Raw genomic sequence first — 19,574 nt, forward strand, 5'->3', positions numbered from 1 at the left:
AAAACCCAAAATATTAAGATAATACAACGTATCTTCTCTGATCACACCATCAATGCAGAAATTAACCACAGGAAGAATGAGGAAAAAAAATCAATTAAATGGAAACTGAATAACACCCTGCTTAAAAACCACTGGGTAATAGAAGAAATCAAAGATGGAATCAAAAAGTTCCTAGGCTCAAACGAGAATGAAAGCATATCATACAAAAACCTTTGGGACACACCAAAGGTAGCGTTCAGAGGCCAATTTATAGCAATAGATCCATAAACAAAAAAGAAAAAAGGGACAAAATTGAAACATTAGCTACACAACTCAAACAAATAGACAGAGAACACAAAAACAAGCCCACAGACACCAGAAGAAAAGGAATAATAAAGATCAGAGCAGAAATAAATGAAATAGAGTATAGAAAAAACAATAGAAAGAATCAACAAAGCCAAAAGCTGGTTCTTTGAAAAGATCAACAAAATCAACAAACCAGTGGCCAAACTGACAAAAGAAAAACAGGAGAGGATGCAAATAATCCAAATAAGACATGAAATGGGGGACATTACAACAGACCCAACTGAAATAAAAAGGATCATAACAGAGTATTATGGAAAACTACACTCCAACAAATTTGAAAACCTAGAGGAAATGGACACATTTCTAGAAACACACTACATACCCAAACTAACACAAAATGATGTTGAAAATCTGAATAAATCCATAACAAGAAAAGAGATTGCAAAGGTAATAAAAAAAAAAAAAAAAAAAAAAACCTCCCAACAACAACAACAAAAATCCCTGGCCCAGATGGCTTCACTGGAGGATTCTACCATACATTCAGAGAAGAGCTTATACCAGTACTACTTAAAATATTTCAGAGCATAGAAAAGGAAGGGATACCTCTGAATTCATTCTGTGAATCCAGCATAACCCTTATATCAAAACCAGGTAAAGACATCACAAAAAAAGAAAATTAGAGGCCACTATCGCTCATGAATGTAGATGCAAAAAATATCAACAAAATTCTAGCCGATAGAATTCAGTATCATCTCAAAAAATAATAAAAATAATACACCATGACCAAGTGGGATTCACACCAGGTATGCAAGGATGGTTCAACATTACAAAATCAATCAACTTAATCCACCACATAAATAAAATAAAAGAATCACATGATCATCTCAGTTGATACAAAAAAGGCATTTGACAAAGTTCAACACCCATTCCTGATAACAACTCAATAAAATAGGTATAGAAGGGAAATTCCTCAACATAATAAAAAACATCTATACAATACCTACAGCCAACATCATTCTTAATGGAGAGAGGCTGAAAACATTCCCCTTGAGAGCAGGAACTAGGATGCCCGTTATCACCACTTCTATTTAACATTCTGCTGGAAGTCCCAGCTAGAGCAATAAGGCAAGAAAAAGAAATAAATGGCATCCAAATTGGTAGAAGAAGTAAAACTGTCCCTATGTGTGGATGATATGATATTATACATAGAAAACCCAAAGACTCCATGAGAAAACTACTGGAACTGATAGAAAGATTCAGCAGAATAGTAGGATGCAAGATAAACATACAAAAATCAGTTGGATTCCTCTACGCCAATAAAGGGAATGACAGAAAGGAAATCGTGAAAATAATATCATTTATAATAACCCCTAAAAAAATAAAATACTTAGTAATAACGCTAACCAGGGATGAAAAGGCCTATACAATGAAAACTACAAAACGCTACTGCAAGAAACCAAAAAAGATCTATATAAATGGAAAAACACCATGCTCATGAATAGGTAGACACGACATTGTAAAAATGACACTTCTACCCAAAGCAGCCTACAAACACAATGCAATCCTGATTCAAATACCAATAAAATTCTTTGAAGAGATGGAAAAACTAATCATTAACTTTATATGGAAAGGGAAGAAGTCCCAGATAAGTAAAGCACTATTGAACAAGAAGAATGAAGTACAAGGACTCGCACTACCTGACCTCAGAACCTATCATACAGCTACGATAGTTAAAACAGCCTGGTACTGGTACAGTGACAGATACATTGACCAATGGAACAGAACTGAGAACACAGATGTAAATCCATTCATCTAAGGTAACCTGATCTTCAACAAGGGCCTAAAGTCTATCAAATGAGGAAAAGACAGTATTTTTAACAATTGGTGCTGGCAAAACTGGATGTGCATCTGTAAAAAAATGAAACAGTACTCACACCTTGCACCATACACAAAAAAATTATTCAAAATGAATCAAAGACCTAAATATAAAACCAAAAACTATAAAGATTATAGAAGAAAAAATAGGATAAATGCTAAAGGCCCTAATACATGGCCTTAACAGGATACAAACCATGACAACATACAAACTTCAGAAGATAAGCTTGATAACTGGTATCTTCTAAAAATTAAACACTTTTGCTTATCAAAAGACTTCACCAGAAGAATAAAAAGATAACCTACAGACTGGAAAAAATTTTTTCACTGTTACAAATCCAACAAAGATCTAATCTCTAAAATCTACAGGAAAATCCAACACCTCTACAACAAAAAGACAAATAATACAATTAAAAATGGGCAAAGGAGGGAGGGGGCCAAGATAGTGAACTAGTCAGAGGCTTTCACTAAACTCTCTTACAACAAAGACCCAAAAAAGCAAGTGAATCGATTACATACATGACAAGCTAGTAACCCTGAGCATCAAAGGCAAAATTAAGGAACTGATCTGAGTGATGGGGGAGGGAGAGATGGTACAGAAGCAGCAAGGAGTTACAAAGCCCATGCAGTGCCTCACCTTCAATTCCTTGGTGCGACTGAGGCAGGGCTGATGGTAGTTTCCTGGGACATGGCAGCTTCAATGAAAGAAGGCAGTCAGAGTGGCATACCCCTGAACCTGTGGCATATCTACAGCAGGGCTGGCCATGGCATTTGGAAAATGGCTGCTTCAGCAAAAGAGGGCAAGCGCGGGACACAGCCCTAACCTCCTGGGGCTATATAAAGCGTTGAAGAAGAAAAATTGCCAACCAAGAATCATATATCCCGCAAAACTGTCTCTCAAATATAAAGGCAAAATTAACACATTTACAGATAAATAGATGCTTAGGGAATTTGCAAAAACCAAAGTAAAACTACAAGAAATACTAAAGGGAATTCTCTGGCTAGAAAATCAATAATATCAGATATCAACCCAACACTAGAATACAGAACAGAGCAACCAGATATCAACTCAAATAGGGAAATCATAAAAATAAATCAAGATTAAAAAAAAAAAAACGCTCAAAACAGGGAATCAGTGATGTCACTACGTAAAAGATGACATTAACTCAATAAAGAGGGACTAACTAAAGTAAGAATATATCTTCCATATGGAGAAGAAATCAAGGCGATATATACAGATACAAGTTAGGTTTAAACTTAGAAAAACAGGGGTAAATATTAAGGTAACCATGAAGAAGACTATTGATACTACACTTGAAAATTTTAAAAAAAAAAAAAGATGAACATAAAGACTTAGCAAAAACAAATTCAACTACAATGAAAAAAGGAACAATTTACAAAGAAAAACTTCTCAGCACAAAAAAGTGATTGGAAAAATTAAACTGTCAACAACACACAAAAAAAAGGCATCAAAATGACAGCACTAAACACATACCTATATGTAATCATGCTGAATGTAAATGGACTAAATGCACCAATAAAGAGACAGAGAGTTGCAGAATGGATTAAAAAAAAAAAAAAAAGACCTGGCTATATGCTGTCTACAAGAGACACACCTTAGACCTGAAAACACAAACAAACTGAAGTTCAAAGGCTGGAAAAAATATATATCAAGGAAACAGCAATCAAAAAAGAGGAGTGGCTATAATAATTTCTGACAAAACAAAATTCAAACTTAAATCTACCACAAAGGATAAGGAAGGACACTATAAAATGATTAAAGGGACTTTTTTTATACCAGGAGGATATTACCATATTAAACATTTACACACCCAACGACAAGATTTCAAAATGCATAAAACTAGCTCTAACAGCATTGAAAAGTGAGATAGATAAAAAAAAAAAAAATTTTTTTTCCCACATTAGTAACAGAAGACTTCAACACACCACTTTCAGTGAAGGACAGAACATCCAGAAAGAAGCTCGATAAAGACACCGAAGATCTAAATGCCACAATTAACCAACCTGACCTCACAGACATATACAGAACACCCCACCCAACAGCATCCAAGTATACTTTCTTTTCCAATGCACGTGGAACATTCTCTAGGATAGACCAGGTATTAGCCCATAAAGCAAGCCTTAACAGAATCCAAAACATAGAAATACTACAAAGCATCTTCTCTGACCATAAAGCCATAAAACTAGAAGTCAATAACAGAAAAAGCAGGGAAAAGAAATTAAACTCATGGAAACTGAACAACACTTTGCTCAAAAATGATTGGATTATACAACAAATTAAGGGCAGAATAAAGAAATTCATAGAATCCAACGAGAATGAAAACACTTCCTATCAGAACCTTTGGGACACAGTGAAAACATTGCTCAGAGGTCAATTTATATGAACAAATGCACACATACAAAAAGAAGAGAGGGGCAAAATCAAAGAATTATTCCTACAACTTAAATAAATGGAAAGAGAGCAACAAAAGAAACCCTCAGGCACCAGAAGAAAGCAAATAATAAAAATTAGAGCAGAGTTAAATGAAAGAGAAAACAGAAAAACAACTGAAAGAGTTAACAAGACCAAAAGCTGATTATTTGAAAAGATTAACAAAACCGATAAACTATTGGCTGGACTGACAAAAGAAAATAGAAGACAAGCAAATAACCCAAATAAGAAATGAGATGGGCGATATCACAACAGACCCAACTGAAATTAGAAGAATCATAACAGAGTACTATGTAAAGTTGTACTCTGACAAATTTGAAAACCTAGACGAAATGGGCAAATTTCTAGAAACATACTACCTACCTAACACAAACAGAGACACAACTAAATAAACCCATAACAAAAGAAGAGATTGAAAAAGTAATCAAAAAACTCCCAACAAAGAAAAGCCCTGGCCCTGACGGCTTCACTGGAGGATTCTACCAAACTTTCAGAGAAGAGTTAACACCACTACTACAAACGATATTTCAGAGCATAGAAAAGAATGGAATACTTCCAAACTCATTCTATGAAGCCAGAATAACCCTGATACCAAAACAAGGTAAAGACTCCACAAAAAAGAAAATTACAGACCTATTATCCCTCATGACCTTAGATGCAAAAATTCTCAACAAAATTATAGCCAAGAGAATTCAATATATCAAAAAAAAATAATTCACCATGACCAAGTGGGATTCATACCAGGTATGCAGAGATGGTTCAACATTAGAAAAACAATCAATGTAATCCATCATATAAATAAAACAAAAGACAAGAACCACATGATATTATCAATTGTTACAGAAAAGGCATTTGACAAAGTCTGACGCCCATTCATGATAAAAACTCTCAGCAAAATAGGAAAAGAAGGAAAATTCCTAAATATTATAAAGGGCATTTATACAAAGGCAACAGCCAACAACATCCTAAACAGAGAGAGACTGAAACCAACCCCACTGAGAACAGGAACCAGACAAGGATGCCATTTATCACCACCCTCATTCAACATTGTGCTGGAGGTCCTAACCAGAGCTATTAGGCTAGACAAAGAAATAAAGAGCATACAAATTGGCAAAGAAGAAGTAAAAGCATCTCTGTTTGCAGATGACATGATTTTATACACATAAAAACCTAAAGAATACTAAAGAAAACTACTGAAACTAATAGAAGAGTTCAGCAGAGTATCAGGATACAAGATAAACGTACAAAAATCAGTTACATTCCTCTATATTAACAAAGAGAGCGACGAAGAGGATATCACCAAATCAATACCATTTACAATAGCCCCTAAGAAGATAAAGTACTTAGGAATAAATCTAACCAGAGACGTAAAACACCTATACAAAGAAAACTACAAGACATTACTGCAAGAAACGAAGAGAGACCCACATAAGTGGAAAAGCATACTTGCTCATGGACAGGAAGACTTAACATTGTAAAAATGTCTCTTCTGCCCAAAGTGATCTATAGATACAATGCAATCCAGATCCAAATACCAGCGACATTTTTTAATGAGATGGAGAAACAAATCACCAACTTCATATGGAAGGGAAAGAGGTCCCAGATAAGTAAAGCATTACTGAAGGAGAAGGACAAAGTGAGAGGCCTCACACTACCTGATGTTAGAACCTATTACACGACCACGGTAGTCAAAATAGCCTGCTACTGGTACAACAGCAGGTACATAGGCCAATGGAACAGAATTGAGAATCCAGACATAAATCCATCCACATATGAGCAGCTAATATTTGACAAAGGCCCAGAGTCTGTTAAATAGGGAAAAGACAGTCTCTTTAACAAATGGTGCTGGCATAACTGGATATCCCTCTGCAAAAAAATGAAACAAGATTCATACCTCACACCATGTACAAATATCAACTCAAAATGGATCAAACACCTAAATATAAAATCTAAAACGATAAAGTTCATGGAAGAAAATAGGAACAATGCTATGAATCCTAATACATGGCATAAACAGTATACAAAATATTACTAGAACTGCACTAACAGCAAAAGAGAAATGAGAAAGCTGAGTGCTCCTAAAAGTCAAACACCTATGCTCATCCAAAGACTTCACCAAAAGAGTAAAAATGTTACCTACAGATTGCGAAAAAGTTTTTATCTATGACATTTCCAATCAGCGGCTGATCTCTAAAATCTACATGTTACTGCAAAAACTCAACAACAAAAAGACAAATAACCCAATTAAAAAATGGGCAAAGGATATGAACAGGCACTTCACTAAAGAAGACATTCAGATAGCTAACAGATATATGAGGCAATGCTCACGATCATTAGCCGTTAGAGAAATGCAGATCAAAACTACAATGAAATTCCATCTCACTCCAACAAGGCTGGCATTCATCCAAAAAACACAAAATAATAAATGCTGGAGAGGTTGTGTAGAGACTGAACACTTATACACTGCTGGTGGGAATGTAAAATGGTACAACCACTTTGGAAATCAATTTGGCGCTTCTTTAAAAAGCTAGAAATATAACTACCCCACGATCCAGCAATTCCACTCCTTGAAATATATCCTAGAGAAGTAAGAGCCATCACACAAACAGATATATCCACACCCATGTTCACTGCAGCCCTGTTTACAATAGCAAAAAGATGGAAGCAACCAAGGTGCCCATCAACTGATGAATGGATAAATAAATTATGGTATATTCACACAATGGAATACTACGCATCGAGAAAGAACAACGATGAATCTGTGAAACATTTCATAACGTGGAGGAATCTGGAAGGCATTAAGCTGAGTGAAATTAGTCAATTGCAAAAGGACAAATATTTTATGAGACCACTATTATAAGAGCTCAAGAAATAGTTTAAAACAGAGAAGAAAATATTCTTTGATGGTTATGAGAGGGGGAGGGAGGGAGAGGGGGATTCACTCATTAGATAGTAGACAAGAAGTAGTTTAGGTGAAGGGAAGGACAACCCACAATACGGGAGAGGTCAGCACAACTGGACTAAACCAAAAGCAAAGAAGTTTCCTGAATAAACTGAATGCTTCAAAGGCCAGTGTAGCAGGGGTGGGAGTTTGAGGACCATGGTTTCAGGGGATGTCTAGGTCAATTGCCATGATAAAAGCCTTTAAGAAAACATTCTGCATCCCACTTTAGACAGTGGCATCCAGGGGTCTAAAACACTAGCAAGTGGCCATCTAAGATGCAACAATTGGTCTTAACCCACAAAGAAGAATGAAAAACACCAAGGACACAAGGTAAGTATGAGCCCAAGAGTCAGAATGGGCCACATAAATCAGAGATTACATCAGCCTGAGACCAGAAGAACTAGATGGTGCCTGGCTACAACTGATGATTACCATGACAGGGAACACAGCAGAGAATCCCTGAAGGAACAGGAGACTGGTGGGATGCAGATCCCACGTTCTCATAAAAAGACCAGACTTAATGGTCTGACTGAGACTAGAGGGACCCCGGAGGTCATGGTCCCCAGACCTTCTGTTAGCCCAAGACTGGAACCATTCCCAAAGCCAACTCTACAGACAGGGATTGGACTGGACTATAAGATAGAAAATGACACTGGTGAGGAGTGAGCTTCTTGGATCAAGTAGACACATGAGACTATATGGGCAGCTCCTGTCTGGAAGGGAGACGAGAAGGCAGAGGGGAACAGAAGCCGGCTGAATGGACACGGGAATACAAGGTGGAGAGAAGAAGTGTGCTGTTTCATCAGGGGGAGAAAAACTAGGAGCATATAGCAAGGTGTATATAAATTTTTGTATGAGAGATTGACTTGATTTGTAAACTTTCACTTAAAGCACAATAAAAATATAAAAAGAAAAAAATGGGCAAAGGAACAGACACTTCACCAAAGAAAACATGCAAGTGGCTAACAGACACATGGGGAAATGTTCGTGATCACTAGTCATTAGAGAAATGCAAATCAAAACCACAGATACCATCTCACCCCAGCATTATTGGCATGAATCAAAAAAACAGAAAATAACGAATGTTGGAGAGGCTACAGGGAGATTGCAACTCTTATGAGCTGCTGGTGGGAATGAAAAATGGTACAACCATTTTGGAAAATGATATGGCGCTTCCTTTAAAAGCTGGAAATGGAATATCATATGGTCCAGAAATCCCACTGCTAGGAATATATCCTAGAGAAATAAAAGCCATCACACAAATAGACATACACACACCCACGTTTGCTGCAGCATTGTTCACAATAGCAAAAAGACGGAAACAACCTAGATGCCTATCAACACCCGAATGAATAAACAAACTATGGTACATACACACAAGGGTGTATTACACAATGATAAAGAACAATGATGAATCTGTGAATCATCTCACAACATGGATGAATCTGGAGGGCATTATGCTGAGTGAAATAAATAAATCACAAAAGGACAAATATTGTATGAGACCACTTCTATAAAAATGCATGAAAATGTTTACACACTAGAAGAAACAATCTTTGATGGTTACGAGGGAGGGGAGGGGTAGGGATGGAAAAACACTAAATAGACCACAGATAAGTGGTAATTTGGGTGAAGGGTAAGACAGTACACAATATTGGGGAAGCCATTACAACTTGTCCAAGTCAAGGTCATGAAAGCTCCACAGACACATCCAAACTCCCTAAATGACCAAATTACTGGGCTAAGGGGTGTGGGGACCATGGTTTTGGGGAACATCTAGCTCGACTGGCATAACATAGTTTATAAACAAAATGTTCTACCTTCTACTTCTGTGAGCAGCCATCTAAGATATTCCACTGGTGTCATGCCTTCAGGAGCAAGGGAGAATGAAGAAAATAAAAGACACAAGGAAAAGATTAGTCCAAACAACCAATGGGCCACATCTACCACAGTCTCCACCAGACTGAGTCCAGTACAACTAGATGGTGACAACCTACCACAGACTGCTCTGACAGAGATCACAATAAAGGGTCCCAGACAGAGCTGGAGAAAAATGTAGAACCAAATTCTAATTCACAAAAAAAGACCAGACCTACTGGCCTGACAGAGACTGGAGAAACCCTCAGAGTATGGCTCCTGGATACCCTTTTCACTCAGTAATGAAGTCACTCCTGAGGTTTCCTTCAGCCAAAGATTAGAAAAACCCATAAAACAAAATGAGACTAAAGGGGCACACCAGCCCAGGGGCAAGGACTAGAAGGCAGGAGGGGACAGGAAAGCTGGTAATAGGGAACCCAAGGTCGAGAAGGGAGAGTGTTGACATGTCTTGGGGTTGTTAACCAATGTCATAAAACAATATGTGTACTGCTTAATGAGAAAGTAGTTTGTTCTATAAACCTTCATTTAAAATACAGTTAAAAAAATTGTCCTGTAAACCTTCATTTAAAACACAGTTTAAAAAATTACAAAATGCCTCATATGTGAGACTTTATAACATCTCTCATGTTATTGTGCAATCTCTTGATTGCTTTATTTTGAACCAATATCATTGGGGGAGACATATTATCCTAAATGACAATAATTAATGCTAGCTTTGAATGCTTACAGGGGTCACCTAATGGAATCTCTTTAAAAAATAAAAAAGGGAAATAAAGAAATGTAGCATAATCGAAAATCCAAACCCATTGGTGTGGAGTTGATTTCAACTCATAGTGACCCTACAGGACAGAGTAGAATTGCCTCCTAGAGTTTCCAAAGATGTGGCAGTCTGGTAGTCTCTACAGGAGCAGGCTGCCACATCTCTCTCCTGTGGAGCAGCTGGTGGATTCGAACAGCCCATCTTTAGGTTAACATCTGAGTGCTTTAACCAGTGAACTACCACCAGAGTTCCTTGAGATTTAGCATAGACCAGGTAATTGAGTGCAAGACCTCTAACTGCAATTATTGTGTGCCATTAAACATAAGCCCTTTAGAGAGCACTTTAAAAACAATACAGCAATTGGTTATGTTGTATACAGCACATATGTAACTACCAGACAAAAGAACAAGCCAACCGTCTTAATCTTAGGGCATGGGACCCTTGTAGCTGGAATAAAATTTCCAGAGAAAACATCATAGACTGATTCACAGACTACTGAGTACGATACACCTTGGGATATTATTTATGTGGCTCAAAAAGTGGCTCTTCACTGATGAGAATCTTGATGTCAAAAGTACATAGAAGTTTAAGTCAAATCATATCCTGAAATATTGACTGGAAAAAAATCAACACTTCTAAGTAAATATTTTATGTAATAAAACCAAAACCCATTGCCATCGAGTCGATTCCAACTCATAGAAACCCTATAGGACAGAGTGGAACTGCCCCATAGGGTTTACAAGGGGCACCTGGTGGATTCAAACTGCCCACCTTTTGGTTAGCAGCCAAACTCTTAACCACTACGCCACCAGGGTTTCCAGATTTTATGTAATATGTGACTTTAAATATCTATGTTTAATGTTTTAAATAAACAGTTGGCTATTTCTGTTACATCCCTAAAAGTTTGGCCCCAAGCCTTTTTCTTAGTCTTCTCATTGAGAAAATGGGATGAAGGGGGTCACTGTATATTTGAAATTGCTTTATATTTAGGCAAGATCCCTGAATGGAGCAGTTTGTGGTCAGCTACTAACCTAAAGGTTGGCAGTTCAAACTCACCCAGTAGTGCCATAGAAGGAAGGCCTGGTGATCTGTTTTCATAAAGACTGCTTGTTGTTAGTTGCCATACAAGATACTCCAACTCGTGGGGATCCCATGCGTGTAGAGTAAAACTATCCCATAGGGTTTTCAAGGCTGTGACCTCTCAGAGAGAGATTGCCAGGCCTTTTTTCCAAGGGCCCTCTGGATGGGTTTGAACCTCTAGCTTTTCAACTAGTGGTCAAACGCTTAACTGTTTGTGCCACCCAGGAACTCCCTAAAAAACCCTGTGGAGCGGTTTTGCTCTGTAACATATGGGGTCGCCGTGAGTCGGAATCTACTCCATGAAATGAGTTTGGTTTTTATTTAGGCATATATGACAAATTGTTTCTAATTTTTCTTTATTACAAACAGCGTAGCAATGAATATCCTAAAATTTGCTTTCCCCTGCACCTAGCCAATAAGAATTTCTCTGATGTATATGCCTAGAAGGAGAATCAGCACTTTACTTTCTTACTCTGTAATGTCTTTAGAATCCCATGGTGCCTCTCAAAGGACTTCTTGGGTTATATATGTCAAAGAGCCACGGAGAAGAAGGCTGAAATCCCAGGTCACCTCCCTCAGAAGTCTCTAGTAACACAGCCCTCTACCACACGGCACTGTGCTCTATGAGATTTTCCTCCCCAGCTGACTTCCTCACCCATGGTCTGTTAATTAAGGACTGGCCAGAGTCTCAGTTTCAAAGTGGCCTTTAAAGGAAGGGGTCACAGGTCAACCACAATAGATTCTGCACTTACCTTTAGCTTTCTGTGAGGAACAGGCATCCCTCCCCTTTAGTATGGAGTGCAGATCCCAGAGCAAGAATCTGTGCGTGGCCTCTGGGCAGGCAATCCTGCCAGGGCACTTCAAGGTCTTGGCCATTTCCAGAGCACAGAGGGGCCTACAGAGGAAAAAAAAAGTCCTAGGTGAAGGCAAATCTTCCCCTAATTAAGCTATCAGGTGAAACTAACTGGGCATTTGAGAAAGAATAGTAGGCACTAGTAACCTGGAGAAGCAGCAGGTCCAAAAACAAAACAAAGGAAGAAAACGGGACACAGTTCTCTACATGGTAAATAATTCCTTAACTTTTGTTCCTTTAAAGTATTAAAAAGCAAAGATGATACTTTGAGGGCTAAAGTGTACCAGAACCAAGCCATGGTATTTTTAACTGCCTCATATGCATGTGAAAGCTGAACAATGAATAAGGAAGACCAAAGAAGAATTTGCCTTTGAGTTATGGTGTTGGCGAAGAATACTGAATATATCATAGACTGCTAGAAAAACAAACAAATCTGTCTTGGAAAAAGAGCAGCCAGAACGCTCCTTAGAAGCAAGGATGGTGGGACTTTTCAGTCCCTAGAGAAGGACATCGTGCTTGGTAAAGTAGAGGGTCAGTGAAAAAGAGGAGAGCCCTTGAAGAGACTGTGGGTCTGCAACAATGGGCTGAAACATAGCCACGATTGTGAGGAAGATGTAGGACCAGGCAGTTTTGCTTTTTGTTGTACATAGGGTCACTATAAGTCAGAACTGACCTGATGGCACCACTGACTTCAGTGTATTGGGAAGTGCATAAACCCACAAAATTAGGTTTCCCCAGAAAAGGCCCAAATCCAGTGTCACTGGAATAACCTAAACCAACCATTCAGGATTTCAGTACTCGTTCTTCTTTCGAATAGTTGTGGGGCAAGTTGCTTAACCTCTGAGCCTGTGTTTCCTCCTCCACAAAACAGGAATAATGAGACCTGTCCCGTGGGGTTACTGTGAGGACCAAATGGTATAATGCATGTATAGCCTCTGATGTGTAGGGAGTATCTGATACAAGTTAGTTATTTTCCTCTTTTCATTTTAAAAGTAATCAGAACCAGTGCTAATGCTAATACTAATACCAGTGCTAATATTAATGATATCAGGTGTTGAAAATTTATTTGATAACACTGGGATAAATTATCTCATTTCATCTTCATATGAATATTATTTTATGCTCATTTTATAAATAAGGCAACTGAGACTCAGGAGGTTAAGTAACTTGCCCAAGGTCAGACAACGAGGGAGTGGGAGAAATTGACTCAAATCTAAATTGGGCTGATTCCAAAGCTTCACCATGGTGGACCATCTTGTACAGCTTCTCCTGCTGCAGGTCAATCGGGTGAGAGCAATAATTGGGAGAATTTGATTTATACACACTGCCCCTGCTCCCCAAGAGTTGTACAAAATAAAATGTCTCAATGTTGGCTCTTTTTAGTTCTAAATAATGTGGTGTTCTCTACCTGAACTCTCTGGGCAGTTGACTCACCTCATCTCCCATTTCTTCACTTCACCTCTGCAGACACAACACAGAAAACCCATTATGCACTCTCCTTTTTCTAGGAGGTGACTGCAGTGTCTCAAATCAAGACAGTGGTTGCCTCATAGTGTACTTCTGTCTTTCTTTTTTTTTTCCCCCTCCCTCAGGCAAAAATGAAGCTTTTCTTCAAAGACTCAGGATATTCAGTTCATTCTCAATGGTTGAAGGATAAAAATGTGAATATTAAAAAAAAAAAAAAACTATAAGAAATCAATGATTGTTTATCCTGGGCTTTGGAATGAGTTTGGGGGCTTGCATTTAAAGGCAGATATGTCTAACATTCTAACAACTGACTTAAGGTCAAACACTGAAGTTCTCCAAAAAGAACAAAAACTAAAGCAATGAAAACCTGATCCATTTTCTTTCCCTTCTTGGTCAACATCATTTTTTCATTTACTTCTAAGCACCTACACTGTGGAAGGTTCTGGAAATCAAGGACATTAAAACATAGTCATTATAAGCAAGTTAATATTTACCCTGCAGTGCAACAAGTACTATGTCAGAGGGAAGCACAGAGTGCAGTAGTAGTTATAAAAGCCACAATTTATTGAACGCTGCTCAATGCCAGCCAAAATGCTTCACATGCATTGTTTTCGTCAATCCTTAAAACCTGATGAAGTCCTCATTATAAACATGAAAACAGACTCAGATGATACGACTCATCCAAAGTCACACATTTACTAAGCAGCAGAGCTAGGATTTAAGCGCAGATTGATTTGATTCCAGAACCTGACTTCTTAATTACTTAGTAACACTGTCAAGGGGGAATAGCGAATGGACACAGACCCTGCAGCAAAGGGCGATCAAGAGGCCTTCACCAAGGAGGAAGCACCCTGAGTCTGAAAGGTATTAGCAATGGCCCAGAGGAAAGATAGTGGCTTCCTGTACCTGGGCCTGGAGAACAAGTGGGTTCCAAGCCATGAAAATCTCAATATGGCAGGTTAAAGAGATGTAACTTGGTCTAGAAAGCCATGGGAAACCATTGAGTGATTTTAAGCAGGGAAGCAACATGTTTGGATTTTATTTTTATAAACATCACTCCGGCTAGTCTGTGGAAAATGTATCAGAGGGTGGCAACACTGGATCAAGGAGCCATGTTAGGTGAATAACAGTAACAATGATAATAACACTAGCTAATGTTCAATGTTGCAAGGATTCACGAGGAAACGATGACGGCCTGGGAGGCTATGTAGAGTGCATGATCATACAGCTAGTAAATGGTAGAGTCTGGAAAAATGCCATTTCTTATTTGAAAAATTAGATTTTCTCATTTGGAGAAGTCTTTTTTTTTTTTTTTACACAGTTTTTGCAATACCTTGCTATCTGAAAATAGCTAACTTGAACTGTGATATCCTGCTCATTAATCACTCTTTAAATATGAAGAAAACCACTTAAAACTGAGCAATGTTAAGGAAAAAAGCACTCTCAGATTCATATGACAAATAATGATGCAATAACATATAAGCTCTTTTCCTTAAAAAATGATCTAGACAGGTGTTAGTGGGAAACGGAGATGACTGTAGCTGTGAAAGCTACCACAAGGAATCCTTATGGTGGAACTATTCTGTACCTTAACTGTGGTGATGGTTGCATGGATGTACACATGTGATAAAATTACATAGAACTAAATACACACACACACACACAAATGAGTACATGTAAAACTCATGAAAGCTGAATAAGGTCAATGCATTGAATGAACACCAACTTCTTGGTTGTTATATTGTACTATAGTCATGCAAGATGTTATCATTGGGGGAAACTGGATGAAGGGTATACGGGAACTCTGCAAAATTTCTTACAACTGCACGTGGATCTACAATTATCATAAAATTAAAAAGTTAAAATAATAACAATCTAGCTCAGTGGTTTTCAATATATTGTGAGTCACAGACCCCTTTTGAGAAACTGGTGAAAACTATAGATTCTCTTCCCATAAATACACACGTGTAAAATTTTTCGTACAGTTTCATTAAGCTCATGAAGCCCTTGAAATTCCTCAGACAGAGACACCTATAGAGCTGATACAAAGCTGATGCTTTATCCTTCCAAAGATGGTGTTGTGTTAAGAACTTTGACTCTGGAGCATGACAGCATTCAGATCTTGAGTCCACCATTACTACAACTTCCACTGACCTTGGGCAAGTTGTTTAACCTCTCTGTCTCAGTTTCCTCATCAGTAAAATAAAATTTATAATTTTACTTACCTCATGGAGTTTCACAAGAATTAAATGAATTAGTAGAGTAGAACACTTAGAAGAGTACCTGGAACATCATAAGCCCTGGAAAAACCATTGGTGGTGCCGTGGTTAAGAGCTCAGCTGCTTAACCTAAAGGTCAACAGTTTGAATATACCAGCCATTCCTTGGAAACCCTATGGGGCAGTTCTACTCTGTCCTGTAAGGTCACTGTGAGTCAGAATTGACTCATTTGCAATTTTTTTTTTTTTTTTTAATCTATAAGGCTGTTCATGTATCAATTCCTTCCACTCTCTCCACTTCATCTTGCCCTGTGTTCCCATTCCCATGTTCTGCTTTGGCCATACTTCCTCCCACTTCAGATCCTTTGTATATGTTGTCCCCTCTGCCAACCACTACCTACCCACTCTTATTCAATGAGTGAACTCTTCAGATCTCAACGCAAGCATCACCTCGTCAGTGAAGTCCTCTCTGACCTCACTGACAAGGCCAAATGCTCCTCTTATAAACTCTGTGAACCCCAGTCCGATCCTTCATAGCTGTTACTTCAGATGCCATTTTGCTGTATACCTTGAAGCCTACGGAACTGACTTTTTCCTCTCCACTAGATTTTAAACTCCATGAGAGAAGCACTGGCTCTGGTTTCACTCTCCATTATGTCCTCAGCATGTATCACAGCCTTCAGCTAATTATAAGTACTCAATAACTATGTGTTGAATGACTGAATAAACAAACGAACATACCAAACCCAAAATCTGTTGCTGTCAAGTCAATTCCAACTCATAGTGACCCTATAGGAGAAAGAAGAGCTGCCCTATAGGGTTTCAAAGAGCGGCTGATAGATTCAAATGGCCAACCTTCTGGTTAGCAGCCAAGCTCTAAACCACTGCACTACAAGGGCTCTGATGGACATATAGTACTTTATAAAAAAAAAAACTGTTGGCCCAGCATAGGGCAAGCTTCTTCCCCTAACATCACTTCACAAGAGAGAGCACTTATACTCAAACCCAAACCACTGCCGTAGAGTTGATTCCAACTCATAGCAACCCTATAGGACAGAGTAGAACTGCCCCATAGAGTTTCCAAGGAGCACCAGATGAATTTGAACTGCCAACCTTTTGGTTAGCAGCCATAGCACTTAACCACTATGCCACCAGGATTTCCCTTATACTCAAAGGGATCTTATATTCCATTTGGCATTTTCATACGTCTTGTCTCAAGACTTTATCAGAGTGAAAAGGATGCCAATTCACTTACTATTTGTAAGGCACACTGGGATACATAAAAAAATAAAGGAGCCATAGACAATCAAAGTGCCATTCTGTTTCAGGTCATATACCTCATTCTAAACCACACATACACACACCATTCACATTCAAAAGACACCCAAAAAGAAAATTAATTTTCCCCAGGTCTTTTCAAGTTTCAGATGCATATCTCACCAATGTTTATTCATCTTCCCACTGTGCCAATTCTCAAGGAAGAAAATGATATTTAATGAAAAAAAAAAAAGAGTAACTTAGAAAGAGGAAAAATAAGCTTATTATCAGGCTTTCTTCCCATCCTTCAGTTAAATTCCTAATCTTTCTGGACATTTTCCTCAACATCTCCTTCAGTTTTCCCTGCTAACTCATATTACAGAAAGGTCCCACAGTTGGATTAATTGAATCAATGCTGAAGTTTCCATTTGCTTCGTGAGTTTAACAAATTAATCTGGCATATAATGAAATATTGTGAAACCGTTTCCGAATGGATATTGCAAATACTGCCTTGTTCAATTACTGTCAAAATGCACATACAGGAAAAATATGAAAATCTGAACATATAATTGCGGACTTAATTACCACTCTGTGCTAACCAGAGGCAATCATACAGAATTTGTCAAAGCATTTAAACTAGTTCTAAAGTCTCTGTCAAATTCCAAAAAATGGGAACATGTGACCAACACAAAACAGACTTGAATAACTCATCCTTTCTTATTTTCCTCGAATTGTTAGGATGGGGCAAGAATGGTGAGACCAGAATTTTTCAGTGGACTACAATTACAGATTAGCTACGGTTAAGCACTCAGGTACTAACCAAAAGTTTGGTGGTTCAAACCCACGTGGACACTCTGCAGGAGAAAGACCTCGATATGCTTCCATAAAAATTACAGCAAAGAAAACCCTAAGGGGCAATTCTACTCTGTCACATGAGGTCACTATGAGTTGGAATCAACTCAACAGTACCCAACAACAACAGCAATTATAATTTAATGGTTTGCAAAATAGTTTAATGTATATTATCTCATTTGACTTATCTTGAGAATTGTGATTACATATGAAATGTAACAATTCTGTGGCTTGTCCTCAAAAATAGACAATTCATTTATTTGACGAATTTTGATTGAAAGCCTGTTTTTGTGTGCTATCGAGTCAATTCCAACTCATAGCAACCTTATAGGACAGAATAGAACTTCTCTATAGGGTTTCCTAGGCTATACTATTTACAATGAACTCTGGTGGAGCAGTGGTTAAGAGCTACAGCTGCTAACCAAAAGGTCAACAGTTCAAATCCACCAGCTGCTCCTTGTAAACACTATAGGACAGTTCTAGTTTGTCCGACACTGCCAGATCTTTCTCTCATGGAGCTGCTGGTGGGTTCGACCCACAGGCCTTTAGGTTAGCAGGGGAACACTTAACCACTGCATCACCAAGGCTCTTTAATGAATGCCTACTACTTCTCATATAGTGTTTTAAGTAGTAGGATACAGCTCTAAACAAGACAATGTTCTAGTTCTAAGGAAACTGACATTACAGTAACAGATATAAACAATAAACACATACGAGTTACAAAGAAAACAAAATAATGTTATGATACAGAATAAGTGTAACTGCTTAGATGGGGTGTTCAACATAGGACTGTCTGAGGACAAAACATTTGAGCACAAGCCCTGAAGTCCATGTTTGTATGGCTGAGAAAAGAAATGTCTTATTTCCTATATGTTTAGGATTTTCTTGACTGAATTATTGACATATATTTTATATCACAGATAATAATCAAAATGCCTAAGATGACCATTTATTTCAACTGCATTCCTGTTCAAACCTTCACCAGAGCAAATACTATATAACCAAAATGATCAGCTTTAGTTAAAGTAATAACTTGCACTAGAATATTACTTTATACTCTCAGATATCTTTACATGCATTTTCCTTTGATTCTGAGAAGTTGATATTGTTATCCCTGTTTTGTAGATGAGAAAGCTGTCACTTGCCTCAGGTTATACAGCAAGAGGTTGACTCAAGCTCAGGACTACTGACTCCTAGTCCAGTGTTCTTTCCAGAGCATGGTAGTAAAGAGAACTCCATTCAATTTAATGAAGTTAAACATGTATTAAGACAACATGTATTAAGTTTCAGTAGTTGTCTAGTTCACTCCCAGTTGATCAAGATTACTAAAAATGAGTAATACATGACCCAATTTCTCAGTCTAGTAAGGAAACACTTAAATAATTAATTTAACTTAATTAGGAAAGTATCACACCTTCAGGAATCAGAGAAGCTTCACAAGGGCAACATTTAACCTGGACCTTGAAAGATGAGCTGGGATTTACCAATTAAAGAATGAGGTAAGGATTTCTGGTTGAGAAGAAATAGAGCAAAACAAAATAGAGACAGGAAAGGCAGTGATGAGTTAGGAGAACAACAACCAGATTCTTGAAACCAGGACATGAAGCCAACGATAAGAGAAAAGAGTCAGGAGATGAGTCTGGCCACATAAGC

The 19,574-nt window shown here is 38.0% G+C and overlaps 1 long non-coding RNA gene across 1 annotated transcript in view; it reads right to left on the reverse strand.

Annotated features, from left to right (window-relative positions):
- Positions 1 to 12,006: 12,006 nt before the first annotated feature.
- Positions 12,007 to 19,574, reverse strand: part of LOC126070119 (uncharacterized) — a 98,171-nt gene continuing 90,603 nt past the window's right edge. The window contains exon 3 of the long non-coding RNA XR_007516133.1: positions 12,007 to 12,169. This is a non-coding gene — a long non-coding RNA (uncharacterized LOC126070119). The remainder of the gene's footprint in view (positions 12,170 to 19,574) is intronic.

Source organism: Elephas maximus, chromosome 2, assembly GCF_024166365.1.
Source record: "Elephas maximus indicus isolate mEleMax1 chromosome 2, mEleMax1 primary haplotype, whole genome shotgun sequence".
Classification (NCBI taxonomy): Eukaryota; Metazoa; Chordata; class Mammalia; order Proboscidea; family Elephantidae; genus Elephas; species Elephas maximus.